Raw genomic sequence first — 23153 nt, 5'->3', positions numbered from 1 at the left:
TTTGACACTATGAAACAGCTTTGTATTCACATTAAACACTGTTTCAGGGCAAGAGATTGTGTTTTAGACTAAAAGGGAATGCATTATAAGAAGAATCTTTACTTTGAAACTGTGTTCTTTACCTTTTTCACACTATGAAACAGCTTTGTATTCACCTTAAACACTGTTTCAGGGCAAGAGATTGTGTTTTAGACTAAAGGTAATGCATTATAAGAAGAATCTTTAATTTGAAACTCTGTTCTTTACCTTTTTCACACTATGAAACAGCTTTGTATTTACCTTAAACACTGTTTCAGGGCAAGAGATTGTGTTTTAGACTAAAAGAGACTGCATAATAACAAGAATCTTTACTTTGAAACTCTGTTCTTTACCTTTTTGACATTATGAAACAGCTTTGTATTCACCTTAAACACTGTTTCAGGGCAAGAGATTGTGTTTTAGACTAAAAGGGAATGCATTATAAGAAGAATCTTTACTTTGAAACTCTGTTCTTTCCCTTTTTCACACTATGAAACAGCTTTGTATTCACCTTAAACACTGTTTCAGGGCAAGAGATTGTGTTTTAGACTAAAGGGAATGCATTATAAGAAGAATCTTTAATTTGAAACTCTGTTCTTTACCTTTTTCACACTGTGAAACAGCTTTGTACTCGCCTTAAACACTGTTTCAGTGCAAGAGATTCTGTTTTAGACTAAAAGGGAATGCATTATAAGAAGAATCTTTACTTTGAAACTGTTCTTTACCTTTTTGACACTATGAAACAGCTTTGTATTTACCTTAAACACTGTTTCAGGGCAAGAGATTGTGTTTTAGACTAAAAGGGAATGCATTATAAGAAGAATCTTTACTTTGAAACTCTGTTCTTTACCTTTTTCACACTGTGAAACAGCTTTGTATTCGCCTTAAACACTGTTTCAGGGCAAGAGATTGTGTTTTAGACTAAAGGGAATGCATTATAAGAAGAATCTTTACTTTGAAACTTTGTTCTTTACCTTTTTGACACTATGACACAACTTTCTATTCACCTTAAACACTGTTTCAGGGCAAGAGATTGTGTTTTAGACTAAAAGGGAATGCATTATAAGAAGAATCTTTACTTAGAAACTCTGTTCTTTACCTTTTTCACACTATGAAACAACTTTATATTCAACTTAAACACTGTTTCAGGGCAAGAGATTGTGTTTTAGACTAAAAGAGACTGCATTATAAGAAGAATCTTTACTTAGAAACTCTGTTCTTTACCATTTTCACACTATGAAACAGCTTTGTATTCACCTTAAACACTGTTTCAGGGCAAGAGATTGTGTTTTAGACTAAAAGGGAATGCATTATAAGAAGAATCTTTACTTTGAAACTGTGTTCTTTACCTTTTTCACACTATGAAACAGCTTTGTATTCACCTTAAACACTGTTTCAGGGCAAGAGATTGTGTTTTAGACTAAAGGTAATGCATTATAAGAAGAATCTTTAATTTGAAACTCTGTTCTTTACCTTTTTCACACTATGAAACAGCTTTGTATTTACCTTAAACACTGTTTCAGGGCAAGAGATTGTGTTTTAGACTAAAAGAGACTGCATAATAACAAGAATCTTTACTTTGAAACTCTGTTCTTTACCTTTTTCACACTATGAAACAGCTTTGTATTCACCTTAAACACTGTTTCAGGGCAAGAGATTGTGTTTTAGACTAAAGGGAATGCATTATAAGAAGAATCTTTACTTTGAAACTCTGTTCTTTACCTTTTTGACACTATGAAACAGCTTTCTATTCACCTTAAACACTGTTTCAGGGCAAGAGATTGTGTTTTAGACTAAAAAAGACTGCATTATAAGAAGAATCTTTACTTTGAAACTCTGTTCTTTACCTTTTTGACACTATGAAACAGCTTTGTATTCACCTTAAACACTGTTTCAGGGCAAGAGATTGTGTTTTAGACTAAAAGAGACTGCATTATAAGAAGAATCTTTACTTTGAAACTCTGTTCTTTACCTTTTTGACACTTTGAAACAGCTTTATATACACCTTAAACACTGTTTCAGGGCAAGAGATTGTGTTTTAGACTAAAAAAGACTGCATTATAAGAAGAATCTTTACTTTGAAACTCTGTTCTTTACCTTTTTGACACTATGAAACAGCTTTGTATTCACCTTAAACACTGTTTCAGGGCAAGAGATTGTGTTTTAGACTAAAAGAGACTGCATTATAAGAAGAATCTTTACTTTGAAACTCTGTTCTTTACCTTTTTCACACTATGAAACAGCTTTGTATTCACCTTAAACACTGTTTCAGGGCAAGAGATTGTGTTTTAGACTAAAAGGGAATGCATTATAAGAAGAATCTTTACTTTGAAACTGTTCTTTACCTTTTTCACACTATGCAACAGCTTTGTATTCGCCTTAAACACTGTTTCAGGGCAAGAGATTGTGTTTTAGACTAAAAGAGACTGCATTATAAGAAGAATCTTTACTTTGAAACTTTGTTCTTTACCTTTTTGACACTATGAAACAGCTTTCTATTCACCTTAAACACTGTTTCAGGGCAAGAGATTGTGTTTTAGAATAAAAGGGAATGCATTATAAGAAGAATCTTTACTTTGAAACTCTGTTCTTTCCCTTTTTCACACTATGAAACAGCTTTGTATTCACCTTAAACACTGTTTCAGGGCAAGAGATTGTGTTTTAGACTAAAAGGGAATGCATTATAAGAAGAATCTTTACTTTGAAACTCTGTTCTTTACCTTTTTGACACTTTGAAACAGCTTTGTAAACACCTTAAACACTGTTTCAGGGCAAGAGATTGTGTTTTAGACTAAAAGGGAATGCATTATAAGAAGAATCTTTACTTTGAAACTCTGTTCTTTACCTTTTTCACACTATGAAACAACTTTATATTCAACTTAAACACTGTTTCAGGGCAAGAGATTGTGTTTTAGACTAAAAGGGAATGCATTATAAGAAGAATCTTTACTTTGAAACTCTGTTCTTTCCCTTTTTCACACTATGAAACAGCTTTGTATTCACCTTAAACACTGTTTCAGGGCAAGAGATTGTGTTTTAGACTAAAAGGGAATGCATTATAAGAAGAATCTTTACTTTGAAACTCTGTTCTTTACCTTTTTGACACTATGAAACAGCTTTGTATTTACCTTAAACACTGTTTCAGGGCAAGAGATTGTGTTTTAGACTAAACGGGAATGCATTATAAGAAGAATCTTTACTTTGAAACTGTTCTTTACCTTTTTGACACTATGAAACAGCTTTGTATTCACATTAAACACTGTTTCAGGGCAAGAGATTGTGTTTTAGACTAAAAGGGAATGCATTATAAGAAGAATCTTTACTTTGAAACTGTGTTCTTTACCTTTTTCACACTATGAAACAGCTTTGTATTCACCTTAAACACTGTTTCAGGGCAAGAGATTGTGTTTTAGACTAAAGGTAATGCATTATAAGAAGAATCTTTAATTTGAAACTCTGTTCTTTACCTTTTTCACACTATGAAACAGCTTTGTATTTACCTTAAACACTGTTTCAGGGCAAGAGATTGTGTTTTAGACTAAAAGAGACTGCATAATAACAAGAATCTTTACTTTGAAACTCTGTTCTTTACCTTTTTCACACTATGAAACAGCTTTGTATTCACCTTAAACACTGTTTCAGGGCAAGAGATTGTGTTTTAGACTAAAGGGAATGCATTATAAGAAGAATCTTTACTTTGAAACTCTGTTCTTTACCTTTTTGACACTATGAAACAGCTTTCTATTCACCTTAAACACTGTTTCAGGGCAAGAGATTGTGTTTTAGACTAAAAAAGACTGCATTATAAGAAGAATCTTTACTTTGAAACTCTGTTCTTTACCTTTTTGACACTATGAAACAGCTTTGTATTCACCTTAAACACTGTTTCAGGGCAAGAGATTGTGTTTTAGACTAAAAGAGACTGCATTATAAGAAGAATCTTTACTTTGAAACTCTGTTCTTTACCTTTTTGACACTTTGAAACAGCTTTGTATACACCTTAAACACTGTTTCAGGGCAAGAGATTGTGTTTTAGACTAAAAAAGACTGCATTATAAGAAGAATCTTTACTTTGAAACTCTGTTCTTTACCTTTTTGACACTATGAAACAGCTTTGTATTCACCTTAAACACTGTTTCAGGGCAAGAGATTGTGTTTTAGACTAAAAGAGACTGCATTATAAGAAGAATCTTTACTTTGAAACTCTGTTCTTTACCTTTTTCACACTATGAAACAGCTTTGTATTCACCTTAAACACTGTTTCAGGGCAAGAGATTGTGTTTTAGACTAAAAGGGAATGCATTATAAGAAGAATCTTTACTTTGAAACTGTTCTTTACCTTTTTCACACTATGCAACAGCTTTGTATTCGCCTTAAACACTGTTTCAGGGCAAGAGATTGTGTTTTAGACTAAAAGAGACTGCATTATAAGAAGAATCTTTACTTTGAAACTTTGTTCTTTACCTTTTTGACACTATGAAACAGCTTTCTATTCACCTTAAACACTGTTTCAGGGCAAGAGATTGTGTTTTAGAATAAAAGGGAATGCATTATAAGAAGAATCTTTACTTTGAAACTCTGTTCTTTCCCTTTTTCACACTATGAAACAGCTTTGTATTCACCTTAAACACTGTTTCAGGGCAAGAGATTGTGTTTTAGACTAAAAGGGAATGCATTATAAGAAGAATCTTTACTTTGAAACTCTGTTCTTTACCTTTTTGACACTTTGAAACAGCTTTGTAAACACCTTAAACACTGTTTCAGGGCAAGAGATTGTGTTTTAGACTAAAAGGGAATGCATTATAAGAAGAATCTTTACTTTGAAACTCTGTTCTTTACCTTTTTCACACTATGAAACAACTTTATATTCAACTTAAACACTGTTTCAGGGCAAGAGATTGTGTTTTAGACTAAAAGGGAATGCATTATAAGAAGAATCTTTACTTTGAAACTCTGTTCTTTCCCTTTTTCACACTATGAAACAGCTTTGTATTCACCTTAAACACTGTTTCAGGGCAAGAGATTGTGTTTTAGACTAAAAGGGAATGCATTATAAGAAGAATCTTTACTTTGAAACTCTGTTCTTTACCTTTTTGACACTATGAAACAGCTTTGTATTTACCTTAAACACTGTTTCAGGGCAAGAGATTGTGTTTTAGACTAAACGGGAATGCATTATAAGAAGAATCTTTACTTTGAAACTGTTCTTTACCTTTTTGACACTATGAAACAGCTTTGTATTCACATTAAACACTGTTTCAGGGCAAGAGATTGTGTTTTAGACTAAAAGGGAATGCATTATAAGAAGAATCTTTACTTTGAAACTGTGTTCTTTACCTTTTTCACACTATGAAACAGCTTTGTATTCACCTTAAACACTGTTTCAGGGCAAGAGATTGTGTTTTAGACTAAAGGTAATGCATTATAAGAAGAATCTTTAATTTGAAACTCTGTTCTTTACCTTTTTCACACTATGAAACAGCTTTGTATTTACCTTAAACACTGTTTCAGGGCAAGAGATTGTGTTTTAGACTAAAAGAGACTGCATAATAACAAGAATCTTTACTTTGAAACTCTGTTCTTTACCTTTTTCACACTATGAAACAGCTTTGTATTCACCTTAAACACTGTTTCAGGGCAAGAGATTGTGTTTTAGACTAAAGGGAATGCATTATAAGAAGAATCTTTACTTTGAAACTCTGTTCTTTACCTTTTTGACACTATGAAACAGCTTTCTATTCACCTTAAACACTGTTTCAGGGCAAGAGATTGTGTTTTAGACTAAAAAAGACTGCATTATAAGAAGAATCTTTACTTTGAAACTCTGTTCTTTACCTTTTTGACACTATGAAACAGCTTTGTATTCACCTTAAACACTGTTTCAGGGCAAGAGATTGTGTTTTAGACTAAAAGAGACTGCATTATAAGAAGAATCTTTACTTTGAAACTCTGTTCTTTACCTTTTTGACACTTTGAAACAGCTTTGTATACACCTTAAACACTGTTTCAGGGCAAGAGATTGTGTTTTAGACTAAAAAAGACTGCATTATAAGAAGAATCTTTACTTTGAAACTCTGTTCTTTACCTTTTTGACACTATGAAACAGCTTTGTATTCACCTTAAACACTGTTTCAGGGCAAGAGATTGTGTTTTAGACTAAAAGAGACTGCATTATAAGAAGAATCTTTACTTTGAAACTCTGTTCTTTACCTTTTTCACACTATGAAACAGCTTTGTATTCACCTTAAACACTGTTTCAGGGCAAGAGATTGTGTTTTAGACTAAAAGGGAATGCATTATAAGAAGAATCTTTACTTTGAAACTGTTCTTTACCTTTTTCACACTATGCAACAGCTTTGTATTCGCCTTAAACACTGTTTCAGGGCAAGAGATTGTGTTTTAGACTAAAAGAGACTGCATTATAAGAAGAATCTTTACTTTGAAACTTTGTTCTTTACCTTTTTGACACTATGAAACAGCTTTCTATTCACCTTAAACACTGTTTCAGGGCAAGAGATTGTGTTTTAGAATAAAAGGGAATGCATTATAAGAAGAATCTTTACTTTGAAACTCTGTTCTTTCCCTTTTTCACACTATGAAACAGCTTTGTATTCACCTTAAACACTGTTTCAGGGCAAGAGATTGTGTTTTAGACTAAAAGGGAATGCATTATAAGAAGAATCTTTACTTTGAAACTCTGTTCTTTACCTTTTTGACACTTTGAAACAGCTTTGTAAACACCTTAAACACTGTTTCAGGGCAAGAGATTGTGTTTTAGACTAAAAGGGAATGCATTATAAGAAGAATCTTTACTTTGAAACTCTGTTCTTTACCTTTTTCACACTATGAAACAACTTTATATTCAACTTAAACACTGTTTCAGGGCAAGAGATTGTATTTTAGACTAAAAGGGAATGCATTATAAGAAGAATCTTTACTTTGAAACTCTGTTCTTTCCCTTTTTCACACTATGAAACAGCTTTGTATTCACCTTAAACACTGTTTCAGGGCAAGAGATTGTGTTTTAGACTAAAAGGGAATGCATTATAAGAAGAATCTTTACTTTGAAACTCTGTTCTTTACCTTTTTGACACTATGAAACAGCTTTGTATTTACCTTAAACACTGTTTCAGGGCAAGAGATTGTGTTTTAGACTAAACGGGAATGCATTATAAGAAGAATCTTTACTTTGAAACTGTTCTTTACCTTTTTGACACTATGAAACAGCTTTGTATTCACATTAAACACTGTTTCAGGGCAAGAGATTGTGTTTTAGACTAAAAGGGAATGCATTATAAGAAGAATCTTTACTTTGAAACTGTGTTCTTTACCTTTTTCACACTATGAAACAGCTTTGTATTCACCTTAAACACTGTTTCAGGGCAAGAGATTGTGTTTTAGACTAAAGGTAATGCATTATAAGAAGAATCTTTAATTTGAAACTCTGTTCTTTACCTTTTTCACACTATGAAACAGCTTTGTATTTACCTTAAACACTGTTTCAGGGCAAGAGATTGTGTTTTAGACTAAAAGAGACTGCATAATAACAAGAATCTTTACTTTGAAACTCTGTTCTTTACCTTTTTGACATTATGAAACAGCTTTGTATTCACCTTAAACACTGTTTCAGGGCAAGAGATTGTGTTTTAGACTAAAAGGGAATGCATTATAAGAAGAATCTTTACTTTGAAACTCTGTTCTTTCCCTTTTTCACACTATGAAACAGCTTTGTATTCACCTTAAACACTGTTTCAGGGCAAGAGATTGTGTTTTAGACTAAAGGGAATGCATTATAAGAAGAATCTTTAATTTGAAACTCTGTTCTTTACCTTTTTCACACTGTGAAACAGCTTTGTACTCGCCTTAAACACTGTTTCAGTGCAAGAGATTCTGTTTTAGACTAAAAGGGAATGCATTATAAGAAGAATCTTTACTTTGAAACTGTTCTTTACCTTTTTGACACTATGAAACAGCTTTGTATTTACCTTAAACACTGTTTCAGGGCAAGAGATTGTGTTTTAGACTAAAAGGGAATGCATTATAAGAAGAATCTTTACTTTGAAACTCTGTTCTTTACCTTTTTCACACTGTGAAACAGCTTTGTATTCGCCTTAAACACTGTTTCAGGGCAAGAGATTGTGTTTTAGACTAAAGGGAATGCATTATAAGAAGAATCTTTACTTTGAAACTTTGTTCTTTACCTTTTTGACACTATGACACAACTTTCTATTCACCTTAAACACTGTTTCAGGGCAAGAGATTGTGTTTTAGACTAAAAGGGAATGCATTATAAGAAGAATCTTTACTTAGAAACTCTGTTCTTTACCTTTTTCACACTATGAAACAACTTTATATTCAACTTAAACACTGTTTCAGGGCAAGAGATTGTGTTTTAGACTAAAAGAGACTGCATTATAAGAAGAATCTTTACTTAGAAACTCTGTTCTTTACCATTTTCACACTATGAAACAGCTTTGTATTCACCTTAAACACTGTTTCAGGGCAAGAGATTGTGTTTTAGACTAAAAGGGAATGCATTATAAGAAGAATCTTTACTTTGAAACTGTGTTCTTTACCTTTTTCACACTATGAAACAGCTTTGTATTCACCTTAAACACTGTTTCAGGGCAAGAGATTGTGTTTTAGACTAAAGGTAATGCATTATAAGAAGAATCTTTAATTTGAAACTCTGTTCTTTACCTTTTTCACACTATGAAACAGCTTTGTATTTACCTTAAACACTGTTTCAGGGCAAGAGATTGTGTTTTAGACTAAAAGAGACTGCATAATAACAAGAATCTTTACTTTGAAACTCTGTTCTTTACCTTTTTCACACTATGAAACAGCTTTGTATTCACCTTAAACACTGTTTCAGGGCAAGAGATTGTGTTTTAGACTAAAGGGAATGCATTATAAGAAGAGTCTTTAATTTGAAACTCTGTTCTTTACCTTTTTCACACTATGAAACAGCTTTGTATTCACCTTAAACACTGTTTCAGGGCAAGAGATTGTGTTTTAGACTAAAAGGGAATGCATTATAAGAAGAATCTTTACTTTGAAACTCTGTTCTTTACCTTTTTCACACTGTGAAACAGCTTTGTACTCGCCTTAAACACTGTTTCAGTGCAAGAGATTGTGTTTTAGACTAAAGGGAATGCATTATAAGAAGAATCTTTACTTTGAAACTCTGTTCTTTACCTTTTTGACACTATGAAACAGCTTTGTATTCACCTTAAACACTGTTTCAGGGCAAGAGATTGTGTTTTAGACTAAAAGAGACTGCATTATAAGAAGAATCTTTACTTTGAAACTCTGTTCTTTACCTTTTTCACACTATGAAACAGCTTTGTATTCACCTTAAACACTGTTTCAGGGCAAGAGATTGTGTTTTAGACTAAAAGGGAATGCATTATAAGAAGAATCTTTACTTTGAAACTGTTCTTTACCTTTTTCACACTATGCAACAGCTTTGTATTCGCCTTAAACACTGTTTCAGGGCAAGAGATTGTGTTTTAGACTAAAAGAGACTGCATTATAAGAAGAATCTTTACTTTGAAACTTTGTTCTTTACCTTTTTGACACTATGAAACAGCTTTCTATTCACCTTAAACACTGTTTCAGGGCAAGAGATTGTGTTTTAGAATAAAAGGGAATGCATTATAAGAAGAATCTTTACTTTGAAACTCTGTTCTTTCCCTTTTTCACACTATGAAACAGCTTTGTATTCACCTTAAACACTGTTTCAGGGCAAGAGATTGTGTTTTAGACTAAAAGGGAATGCATTATAAGAAGAATCTTTACTTTGAAACTCTGTTCTTTACCTTTTTGACACTTTGAAACAGCTTTGTAAACACCTTAAACACTGTTTCAGGGCAAGAGATTGTGTTTTAGACTAAAAGGGAATGCATTATAAGAAGAATCTTTACTTTGAAACTCTGTTCTTTACCTTTTTCACACTATGAAACAACTTTATATTCAACTTAAACACTGTTTCAGGGCAAGAGATTGTGTTTTAGACTAAAAGGGAATGCATTATAAGAAGAATCTTTACTTTGAAACTCTGTTCTTTCCCTTTTTCACACTATGAAACAGCTTTGTATTCACCTTAAACACTGTTTCAGGGCAAGAGATTGTGTTTTAGACTAAAAGGGAATGCATTATAAGAAGAATCTTTACTTTGAAACTCTGTTCTTTACCTTTTTGACACTATGAAACAGCTTTGTATTTACCTTAAACACTGTTTCAGGGCAAGAGATTGTGTTTTAGACTAAACGGGAATGCATTATAAGAAGAATCTTTACTTTGAAACTGTTCTTTACCTTTTTGACACTATGAAACAGCTTTGTATTCACATTAAACACTGTTTCAGGGCAAGAGATTGTGTTTTAGACTAAAAGGGAATGCATTATAAGAAGAATCTTTACTTTGAAACTGTGTTCTTTACCTTTTTCACACTATGAAACAGCTTTGTATTCACCTTAAACACTGTTTCAGGGCAAGAGATTGTGTTTTAGACTAAAGGTAATGCATTATAAGAAGAATCTTTAATTTGAAACTCTGTTCTTTACCTTTTTCACACTATGAAACAGCTTTGTATTTACCTTAAACACTGTTTCAGGGCAAGAGATTGTGTTTTAGACTAAAAGAGACTGCATAATAACAAGAATCTTTACTTTGAAACTCTGTTCTTTACCTTTTTGACATTATGAAACAGCTTTGTATTCACCTTAAACACTGTTTCAGGGCAAGAGATTGTGTTTTAGACTAAAAGGGAATGCATTATAAGAAGAATCTTTACTTTGAAACTCTGTTCTTTCCCTTTTTCACACTATGAAACAGCTTTGTATTCACCTTAAACACTGTTTCAGGGCAAGAGATTGTGTTTTAGACTAAAGGGAATGCATTATAAGAAGAATCTTTAATTTGAAACTCTGTTCTTTACCTTTTTCACACTGTGAAACAGCTTTGTACTCGCCTTAAACACTGTTTCAGTGCAAGAGATTCTGTTTTAGACTAAAAGGGAATGCATTATAAGAAGAATCTTTACTTTGAAACTGTTCTTTACCTTTTTGACACTATGAAACAGCTTTGTATTTACCTTAAACACTGTTTCAGGGCAAGAGATTGTGTTTTAGACTAAAAGGGAATGCATTATAAGAAGAATCTTTACTTTGAAACTCTGTTCTTTACCTTTTTCACACTGTGAAACAGCTTTGTATTCGCCTTAAACACTGTTTCAGGGCAAGAGATTGTGTTTTAGACTAAAGGGAATGCATTATAAGAAGAATCTTTACTTTGAAACTTTGTTCTTTACCTTTTTGACACTATGACACAACTTTCTATTCACCTTAAACACTGTTTCAGGGCAAGAGATTGTGTTTTAGACTAAAAGGGAATGCATTATAAGAAGAATCTTTACTTAGAAACTCTGTTCTTTACCTTTTTCACACTATGAAACAACTTTATATTCAACTTAAACACTGTTTCAGGGCAAGAGATTGTGTTTTAGACTAAAAGAGACTGCATTATAAGAAGAATCTTTACTTAGAAACTCTGTTCTTTACCATTTTCACACTATGAAACAGCTTTGTATTCACCTTAAACACTGTTTCAGGGCAAGAGATTGTGTTTTAGACTAAAAGGGAATGCATTATAAGAAGAATCTTTACTTTGAAACTGTGTTCTTTACCTTTTTCACACTATGAAACAGCTTTGTATTCACCTTAAACACTGTTTCAGGGCAAGAGATTGTGTTTTAGACTAAAGGTAATGCATTATAAGAAGAATCTTTAATTTGAAACTCTGTTCTTTACCTTTTTCACACTATGAAACAGCTTTGTATTTACCTTAAACACTGTTTCAGGGCAAGAGATTGTGTTTTAGACTAAAAGAGACTGCATAATAACAAGAATCTTTACTTTGAAACTCTGTTCTTTACCTTTTTCACACTATGAAACAGCTTTGTATTCACCTTAAACACTGTTTCAGGGCAAGAGATTGTGTTTTAGACTAAAGGGAATGCATTATAAGAAGAGTCTTTAATTTGAAACTCTGTTCTTTACCTTTTTCACACTATGAAACAGCTTTGTATTCACCTTAAACACTGTTTCAGGGCAAGAGATTGTGTTTTAGACTAAAAGGGAATGCATTATAAGAAGAATCTTTACTTTGAAACTCTGTTCTTTACCTTTTTCACACTGTGAAACAGCTTTGTACTCGCCTTAAACACTGTTTCAGTGCAAGAGATTGTGTTTTAGACTAAAGGGAATGCATTATAAGAAGAATCTTTACTTTGAAACTCTGTTCTTTACCTTTTTGACACTATGAAACAGCTTTCTATTCACCTTAAACACTGTTTCAGGGCAAGAGATTGTGTTTTAGACTAAAAAAGACTGCATTATAAGAAGAATCTTTACTTTGAAACTCTGTTCTTTACCTTTTTGACACTATGAAACAGCTTTGTATTCACCTTAAACACTGTTTCAGGGCAAGAGATTGTGTTTTAGACTAAAAGAGACTGCATTATAAGAAGAATCTTTACTTTGAAACTCTGTTCTTTACCTTTTTCACACTATGAAACAGCTTTGTATTCACCTTAAACACTGTTTCAGGGCAAGAGATTGTGTTTTAGACTAAAAGGGAATGCATTATAAGAAGAATCTTTACTTTGAAACTGTTCTTTACCTTTTTCACACTATGCAACAGCTTTGTATTCGCCTTAAACACTGTTTCAGGGCAAGAGATTGTGTTTTAGACTAAAAGAGACTGCATTATAAGAAGAATCTTTACTTTGAAACTTTGTTCTTTACCTTTTTGACACTATGAAACAGCTTTCTATTCACCTTAAACACTGTTTCAGGGCAAGAGATTGTGTTTTAGACTAAAAGGGAATGCATTATAAGAAGAATCTTTACTTTGAAACTCTGTTCTTTCCCTTTTTCACACTATGAAACAGCTTTGTATTCACCTTAAACACTGTTTCAGGGCAAGAGATTGTGTTTTAGACTAAAAGGGAATGCATTATAAGAAGAATCTTTACTTTGAAACTCTGTTCTTTACCTTTTTGACACTTTGAAACAGCTTTGTAAACACCTTAAACACTGTTTCAGGGCAAGAGATTGTGTTTTAGACTAAAAGGGAATGCATTATAAGAAGAATCTTTACTTTGAAACTCTGTTCTTTACCTTTTTCACACTGTGAAACAGCTTTGTATTCGCCATAAACACTGTTTCAGGGCAAGAGATTGTGTTTTAGACTAAAGGGAATGCATTATAAGAAGAATCTTTACTTTGAAACTTTGTTCTTTACCTTTTTGACACTATGAAACAGCTTTCTATTCACCTTAAACACTGTTTCAGGGCAAGAGATTGTGTTTTAGACTAAAAGGGAATGCATTATAAGAAGAATCTTTACTTAGAAACTCTGTTCTTTACCTTTTTCACACTATGAAACAACTTTATATTCAACTTAAACACTGTTTCAGGGCAAGAGATTGTGTTTTAGACTAAAAGGGAATGCATTATAAGAAGAATCTTTACTTTGAAACTCTGTTCTTTCCCTTTTTCACACTATGAAACAGCTTTGTATTCACCTTAAACACTGTTTCAGGGCAAGAGATTGTGTTTTAGACTAAAAGGGAATGCATTATAAGAAGAATCTTTACTTTGAAACTCTGTTCTTTACCTTTTTGACACTATGAAACAGCTTTGTATTTACCTTAAACACTGTTTCAGGGCAAGAGATTGTGTTTTAGACTAAACGGGAATGCATTATAAGAAGAATCTTTACTTTGAAACTGTTCTTTACCTTTTTGACACTATGAAACAGCTTTGTATTCACATTAAACACTGTTTCAGGGCAAGAGATTGTGTTTTAGACTAAAAGGGAATGCATTATAAGAAGAATCTTTACTTTGAAACTGTGTTCTTTACCTTTTTCACACTATGAAACAGCTTTGTATTCACCTTAAACACTGTTTCAGGGCAAGAGATTGTGTTTTAGACTAAAGGTAATGCATTATAAGAAGAATCTTTAATTTGAAACTCTGTTCTTTACCTTTTTCACACTATGAAACAGCTTTGTATTTACCTTAAACACTGTTTCAGGGCAAGAGATTGTGTTTTAGACTAAAAGAGACTGCATAATAACAAGAATCTTTACTTTGAAACTCTGTTCTTTACCTTTTTGACATTATGAAACAGCTTTGTATTCACCTTAAACACTGTTTCAGGGCAAGAGATTGTGTTTTAGACTAAAAGGGAATGCATTATAAGAAGAATCTTTACTTTGAAACTCTGTTCTTTCCCTTTTTCACACTATGAAACAGCTTTGTATTCACCTTAAAGACTGTTTCAGGGCAAGAGATTGTGTTTTAGACTAAAGGGAATGCATTATAAGAAGAATCTTTAATTTGAAACTCTGTTCTTTACCTTTTTCACACTGTGAAACAGCTTTGTACTCGCCTTAAACACTGTTTCAGTGCAAGAGATTGTGTTTTAGACTAAAGGGAATGCATTATAAGAAGAATCTTTACTTTGAAACTCTGTTCTTTACCTTTTTGACACTATGAAACAGCTTTGTATTCACCTTAAACACTGTTTCAGGGCAAGAGATTGTGTTTTAGACTAAAAGAGACTGCATTATAAGAAGAATCTTTAATTTGAAACTCTGTTCTTTACCTTTTTCACACTATGAAACAGCTTTGTATTCACCTTAAACACTGTTTCAGGGCAAGAGATTGTGTTTTAGACTAAAAGGGAATGCATTATAAGAAGAATCTTTACTTTGAAACTGTTCTTTACCTTTTTCACACTATGCAACAGCTTTGTATTCGCCTTAAACACTGTTTCAGGGCAAGAGATTGTGTTTTAGACTAAAAGAGACTGCATTATAAGAAGAATCTTTACTTTGAAACTCTGTTCTTTACCTTTTTGACACTATGAAACAGCTTTGTATTCACCTTAAACACTGTTTCAGGGCAAGAGACTGTGTTTTAGACTAAAAGAGACTGCATTATAAGAAGAATCTTTACTTTGAAACTCTGTTCTTTACCTTTTTCACACTATGAAACAGCTTTGTATTCACCTTAAACACTGTTTCAGGGCAAGAGATTGTGTTTTAGACTAAAAGGGAATGCATTATAAGAAGAATCTTTACTTTGAAACTCTGTTCTTTCCCTTTTTCACACTATGAAATAGCTTTGTATTCACCTTAAACACTGTTTCAGGGCAAGAGATTGTGTTTTAGACTAAAAGGGAATGCATTATAAGAAGAATCTTTAATTTGAAACTCTGTTCTTTACCTTTTTCACACTATGAAACAGCTTTGTATTCACCTTAAACACTGTTTCAAGGCAAGAGATTGTGTTTTAGACTAAAAGGGAATGCATTATAAGAAGAATCTTTACTTTGAAACTGTTCTTTACCTTTTTCACACTATGCAACAGCTTTGTATTCGCCTTAAACACTGTTTCAGGGCAAGAGATTGTGTTTTAGACTAAAAGAGACTGCATTATAAGAAGAATCTTTACTTTGAAACTTTGTTCTTTACCTTTTTGACACTATGAAACAGCTTTCTATTCACCTTAAACACTGTTTCAGGGCAAGAGATTGTGTTTTAGAATAAAAGGGAATGCATTATAAGAAGAATCTTTACTTTGAAACTCTGTTCTTTCCCTTTTTCACACTATGAAACAGCTTTGTATTCACTTTAAACACTGTTTCAGGGCAAGAGATTGTGTTTTAGACTAAAAGGGAATGCATTATAAGAAGAATCTTTACTTTGAAACTCTGTTCTTTACCTTTTTGACACTTTGAAACAGCTTTGTATACACCTTAAACACTGTTTCAGACAAGAGATTGTGTTTTAGACTAAAAGAGACTGCATTATAAGAAGAATCTTTACTTTGAAACTCTGTTCTTTACCTTTTTGACACTATGAAACAGCTTTGTATTCACCTTAAACACTGTTTCAGGGCAAGAGATTGTGTTTTAGACTAAAAGGGAATGCATTATAAGAAGAATCTTTACTTTGAAACTCTGTTCTTTACCTTTTTCACACTGTGAAACAGCTTTGTATTCGCCTTAAACACTGTTTCAGGGCAAGAGATTGTGTTTTAGACTAAAGGGAATGCATTATAAGAAGAATCTTTACTTTGAAACTTTGTTCTTTACCTTTTTGACACTATGACACAACTTTCTATTCACCTTAAACACTGTTTCAGGGCAAGAGATTGTGTTTTAGACTAAAAGGGAATGCATTATAAGAAGAATCTTTACTTAGAAACTCTGTTCTTTACCTTTTTCACACTATGAAACAACTTTATATTCAACTTAAACACTGTTTCAGGGCAAGAGATTGTGTTTTAGACTAAAAGAGACTGCATTATAAGAAGAATCTTTACTTAGAAACTCTGTTCTTTACCATTTTCACACTATGAAACAGCTTTGTATTCACCTTAAACACTGTTTCAGGGCAAGAGATTGTGTTTTAGACTAAAAGGGAATGCATTATAAGAAGAATCTTTACTTTGAAACTGTGTTCTTTACCTTTTTCACACTATGAAACAGCTTTGTATTCACCTTAAACACTGTTTCAGGGCAAGAGATTGTGTTTTAGACTAAAGGTAATGCATTATAAGAAGAATCTTTAATTTGAAACTCTGTTCTTTACCTTTTTCACACTATGAAACAGCTTTGTATTTACCTTAAACACTGTTTCAGGGCAAGAGATTGTGTTTTAGACTAAAAGAGACTGCATAATAACAAGAATCTTTACTTTGAAACTCTGTTCTTTACCTTTTTCACACTATGAAACAGCTTTGTATTCACCTTAAACACTGTTTCAGGGCAAGAGATTGTGTTTTAGACTAAAGGGAATGCATTATAAGAAGAGTCTTTAATTTGAAACTCTGTTCTTTACCTTTTTCACACTATGAAACAGCTTTGTATTCACCTTAAACACTGTTTCAGGGCAAGAGATTGTGTTTTAGACTAAAAGGGAATGCATTATAAGAAGAATCTTTACTTTGAAACTCTGTTCTTTACCTTTTTCACACTGTGAAACAGCTTTGTACTCGCCTTAAACACTGTTTCAGTGCAAGAGATTGTGTTTTAGACTAAAGGGAATGCATTATAAGAAGAATCTTTACTTTGAAACTCTGTTGTTTACCTTTTTCACACTGTGAAACAGCTTTGTATTCACCTTAAACACTGTTTCAGGGCAAGAGATTGTGTTTTAGACTAAAAGAGACTGCATTATAAGAAGAATCTTTACTTTGAAACTTTGTTCTTTACCTTTTTGACACTATGAAACAGCTTTCTATTCACCTTAAACACTGTTTCAGGGCAAGAGATTGTGTTTTAGACTAAAAAAGACTGCATTATAAGAAGAATCTTTACTTTGAAACTCTGTTCTTTACCTTTTTGACACTATGAAACAGCTTTGTATTCACCTTAAACACTGTTTCAGGGCAAGAGATTGTGTTTTAGACTAAAAGAGACTGCATTATAAGAAGAATCTTTACTTTGAAACTCTGTTCTTTACCTTTTTCACACTATGAAACAGCTTTGTATTCACCTTAAACACTGTTTCAGGGCAAGAGATTGTGTTTTAGACTAAAACGGAATGCATTATAAGAAGAATCTTTACTTTGAAACTGTTCTTTACCTTTTTCACACTATGCAACAGCTTTGTATTCGCCTTAAACACTGTTTCAGGGCAAGAGATTGTGTTTTAGACTAAAAGAGACTGCATTATAAGAAGAATCTTTACTTTGAAACTTTGTTCTTTACCTTTTTGACACTATGAAACAGCTTTCTATTCACCTTAAACACTGTTTCAGGGCAAGAGATTGTGTTTTAGAATAAAAGGGAATGCATTATAAGAAGAATCTTTACTTTGAAACTCTGTTCTTTCCCTTTTTCACACTATGAAACAGCTTTGTATTCACCTTAAACACTGTTTCAGGGCAAGAGATTGTGCTTTAGACTAAAAGGGAATGCATTATAAGAAGAATCTTTACTTTGAAACTCTGTTCTTTACCTTTTTGACACTTTGAAACAGCTTTGTAAACACCTTAAACACTGTTTCAGGGCAAGAGATTGTGTTTTAGACTAAAAGGGAATGCATTATAAGAAGAACCTTTACTTTGAAACTCTGTTCTTTACCTTTTTCACACTGTGAAACAGCTTTGTATTCGCCTTAAACACTGTTTCAGGGCAAGAGATTGTGTTTTAGACTAAAGGGAATGCATTATAAGAAGAATCTTTACTTTGAAACTCTGTTCTTTACCTTTTTCACACTGAAACAGCTTTGTACTCGCCTTAAACACTGTTTCAGTGCAAGAGATTGTGTTTTAGACTAAAGGGAATGCATTATAAGAAGAATCTTTAATTTGAAACTCTGTTCTTTACCTTTTTCACACTGTGAAACAGCTTTGTATTCACCTTAAACACTGTTTCAGGGCAAGAGATTGTGTTTTAGACTAAAAGAGACTGCATTATAAGAAGAATCTTTACTTTGAAACTTTGTTCTTTACCTTTTTCACACTATGAAACAGCTTTGTATTCACCTTAAACACTGTTTCAGGGCAAGAGATTGTGTTTTAGACTAAAGGGAATGCATTATAAGAAGAATCTTTAATTTGAAACTCTGTTCTTTACCTTTTTCACACTATGAAACAGCTTTGTATTCACCTTAAACACTGTTTCAGGGCAAGAGATTGTGTTTTAGACTAAAGGTAATGCATTATAAGAAGAATCTTTAATTTGAAACTCTGTTCTTTACCTTTTTCACACTATGAAACAGCTTTGTATTTACCTTAAACACTGTTTCAGGGCAAGAGATTGTGTTTTAGACTAAAAGAGACTGCATAATAACAAGAATCTTTACTTTGAAACTCTGTTCTTTACCTTTTTCACACTATGAAACAGCTTTGTATTCACCTTAAACACTGTTTCAGGGCAAGAGATTGTGTTTTAGACTAAAGGGAATGCATTATAAGAAGAGTCTTTAATTTGAAACTCTGTTCTTTACCTTTTTCACACTATGAAACAGCTTTGTATTCACCTTAAACACTGTTTCAGGGCAAGAGATTGTGTTTTAGACTAAAAGGGAATGCATTATAAGAAGAATCTTTACTTTGAAACTCTGTTCTTTACCTTTTTCACACTGTGAAACAGCTTTGTACTCGCCTTAAACACTGTTTCAGTGCAAGAGATTGTGTTTTAGACTAAAGGGAATGCATTATAAGAAGAATCTTTACTTTGAAACTCTGTTGTTTACCTTTTTCACACTGTGAAACAGCTTTGTATTCACCTTAAACACTGTTTCAGGGCAAGAGATTGTGTTTTAGACTAAAAGAGACTGCATTATAAGAAGAATCTTTACTTTGAAACTTTGTTCTTTACCTTTTTGACACTATGAAACAGCTTTCTATTCACCTTAAACACTGTTTCAGGGCAAGAGATTGTGTTTTAGACTAAAAAAGACTGCATTATAAGAAGAATCTTTACTTTGAAACTCTGTTCTTTACCTTTTTGACACTATGAAACAGCTTTGTATTCACCTTAAACACTGTTTCAGGGCAAGAGATTGTGTTTTAGACTAAAAGAGACTGCATTATAAGAAGAATCTTTACTTTGAAACTCTGTTCTTTACCTTTTTCACACTATGAAACAGCTTTGTATTCACCTTAAACACTGTTTCAGGGCAAGAGATTGTGTTTTAGACTAAAAGGGAATGCATTATAAGAAGAATCTTTACTTTGAAACTGTTCTTTACCTTTTTCACACTATGCAACAGCTTTGTATTCGCCTTAAACACTGTTTCAGGGCAAGAGATTGTGTTTTAGACTAAAAGAGACTGCATTATAAGAAGAATCTTTACTTTGAAACTTTGTTCTTTACCTTTTTGACACTATGAAACAGCTTTCTATTCACCTTAAACACTGTTTCAGGGCAAGAGATTGTGTTTTAGAATAAAAGGGAATGCATTATAAGAAGAATCTTTACTTTGAAACTCTGTTCTTTCCCTTTTTCACACTATGAAACAGCTTTGTATTCACCTTAAACACTGTTTCAGGGCAAGAGATTGTGTTTTAGACTAAAAGGGAATGCATTATAAGAAGAATCTTTACTTTGAAACTCTGTTCTTTACCTTTTTCACACTATGAAACAACTTTATATTCAACTTAAACACTGTTTCAGGGCAAGAGATTGTGTTTTAGACTAAAAGGGAATGCATTATAAGAAGAATCTTTACTTTGAAACTCTGTTCTTTCCCTTTTTCACACTATGAAACAGCTTTGTATTCACCTTAAACACTGTTTCAGGGCAAGAGATTGTGTTTTAGACTAAAAGGGAATGCATTATAAGAAGAATCTTTACTTTGAAACTCTGTTCTTTACCTTTTTGACACTATGAAACAGCTTTGTATTTACCTTAAACACTGTTTCAGGGCAAGAGATTGTGTTTTAGACTAAACGGGAATGCATTATAAGAAGAATCTTTACTTTGAAACTGTTCTTTACCTTTTTGACACTATGAAACAGCTTTGTATTCACATTAAACACTGTTTCAGGGCAAGAGATTGTGTTTTAGACTAAAAGGGAATGCATTATAAGAAGAATCTTTACTTTGAAACTGTGTTCTTTACCTTTTTCACACTATGAAACAGCTTTGTATTCACCTTAAACACTGTTTCAGGGCAAGAGATTGTGTTTTAGACTAAAGGTAATGCATTATAAGAAGAATCTTTAATTTGAAACTCTGTTCTTTACCTTTTTCACACTATGAAACAGCTTTGTATTTACCTTAAACACTGTTTCAGGGCAAGAGATTGTGTTTTAGACTAAAAGAGACTGCATAATAACAAGAATCTTTACTTTGAAACTCTGTTCTTTACCTTTTTGACATTATGAAACAGCTTTGTATTCACCTTAAACACTGTTTCAGGGCAAGAGATTGTGTTTTAGACTAAAAGGGAATGCATTATAAGAAGAATCTTTACTTTGAAACTCTGTTCTTTCCCTTTTTCACACTATGAAACAGCTTTGTATTCACCTTAAACACTGTTTCAGGGCAAGAGATTGTGTTTTAGACTAAAGGGAATGCATTATAAGAAGAATCTTTAATTTGAAACTCTGTTCTTTACCTTTTTCACACTGTGAAACAGCTTTGTACTCGCCTTAAACACTGTTTCAGTGCAAGAGATTCTGTTTTAGACTAAAAGGGAATGCATTATAAGAAGAATCTTTACTTTGAAACTGTTCTTTACCTTTTTGACACTATGAAACAGCTTTGTATTTACCTTAAACACTGTTTCAGGGCAAGAGATTGTGTTTTAGACTAAAAGGGAATGCATTATAAGAAGAATCTTTACTTTGAAACTCTGTTCTTTACCTTTTTCACACTGTGAAACAGCTTTGTATTCGCCTTAAACACTGTTTCAGGGCAAGAGATTGTGTTTTAGACTAAAGGGAATGCATTATAAGAAGAATCTTTACTTTGAAACTTTGTTCTTTACCTTTTTGACACTATGACACAACTTTCTATTCACCTTAAACACTGTTTCAGGGCAAGAGATTGTGTTTTAGACTAAAAGGGAATGCATTATAAGAAGAATCTTTACTTAGAAACTCTGTTCTTTACCTTTTTCACACTATGAAACAACTTTATATTCAACTTAAACACTGTTTCAGGGCAAGAGATTGTGTTTTAGACTAAAAGAGACTGCATTATAAGAAGAATCTTTACTTAGAAACTCTGTTCTTTACCATTTTCACACTATGAAACAGCTTTGTATTCACCTTAAACACTGTTTCAGGGCAAGAGATTGTGTTTTAGACTAAAAGGGAATGCATTATAAGAAGAATCTTTACTTTGAAACTGTGTTCTTTACCTTTTTCACACTATGAAACAGCTTTGTATTCACCTTAAACACTGTTTCAGGGCAAGAGATTGTGTTTTAGACTAAAGGTAATGCATTATAAGAAGAATCTTTAATTTGAAACTCTGTTCTTTACCTTTTTCACACTATGAAACAGCTTTGTATTTACCTTAAACACTGTTTCAGGGCAAGAGATTGTGTTTTAGACTAAAAGAGACTGCATAATAACAAGAATCTTTACTTTGAAACTCTGTTCTTTACCTTTTTCACACTATGAAACAGCTTTGTATTCACCTTAAACACTGTTTCAGGGCAAGAGATTGTGTTTTAGACTAAAGGGAATGCATTATAAGAAGAGTCTTTAATTTGAAACTCTGTTCTTTACCTTTTTCACACTATGAAACAGCTTTGTATTCACCTTAAACACTGTTTCAGGGCAAGAGATTGTGTTTTAGACTAAAAGGGAATGCATTATAAGAAGAATCTTTACTTTGAAACTCTGTTCTTTACCTTTTTGACATTATGAAACAGCTTTGTATTCACCTTAAACACTGTTTCAGGGCAAGAGATTGTGTTTTAGACTAAAAGGGAATGCATTATAAGAAGAATCTTTACTTTAAAACTCTGTTCTTTCCCTTTTTCACACTATGAAACAGCTTTGTATTCACCTTAAACACTGTTTCAGGGCAAGAGATTGTGTTTTAGACTAAAGGGAATGCATTATAAGAAGAATCTTTAATTTGAAACTCTGTTCTTTACCTTTTTCACACTGTGAAACAGCTTTGTACTCGCCTTAAACACTGTTTCAGTGCAAGAGATTCTGTTTTAGACTAAAAGGGAATGCATTATAAGAAGAATCTTTACTTTGAAACTGTTCTTTACCTTTTTGACACTATGAAACAGCTTTGTATTTACCTTAAACACTGTTTCAGGGCAAGAGATTGTGTTTTAGACTAAAAGGGAATGCATTATAAGAAGAATCTTTACTTTGAAACTCTGTTCTTTACCTTTTTCACACTGTGAAACAGCTTTGTATTCGCCTTAAACACTGTTTCAGGGCAAGAGATTGTGTTTTAGACTAAAGGGAATGCATTATAAGAAGAATCTTTACTTTGAAACTTTGTTCTTTACCTTTTTGACACTATGACACAACTTTCTATTCACCTTAAACACTGTTTCAGGGCAAGAGATTGTGTTTTAGACTAAAAGGGAATGCATTATAAGAAGAATCTTTACTTAGAAACTCT

Source organism: Electrophorus electricus, chromosome 10 (genome assembly GCF_041902795.1).
Source record: "Electrophorus electricus isolate QZ-2024a chromosome 10, ASM4190279v1, whole genome shotgun sequence".
Taxonomy (NCBI): Eukaryota; Metazoa; Chordata; class Actinopteri; order Gymnotiformes; family Gymnotidae; genus Electrophorus; species Electrophorus electricus.
Note: the sequence above shows the minus strand (reverse complement) of the source record.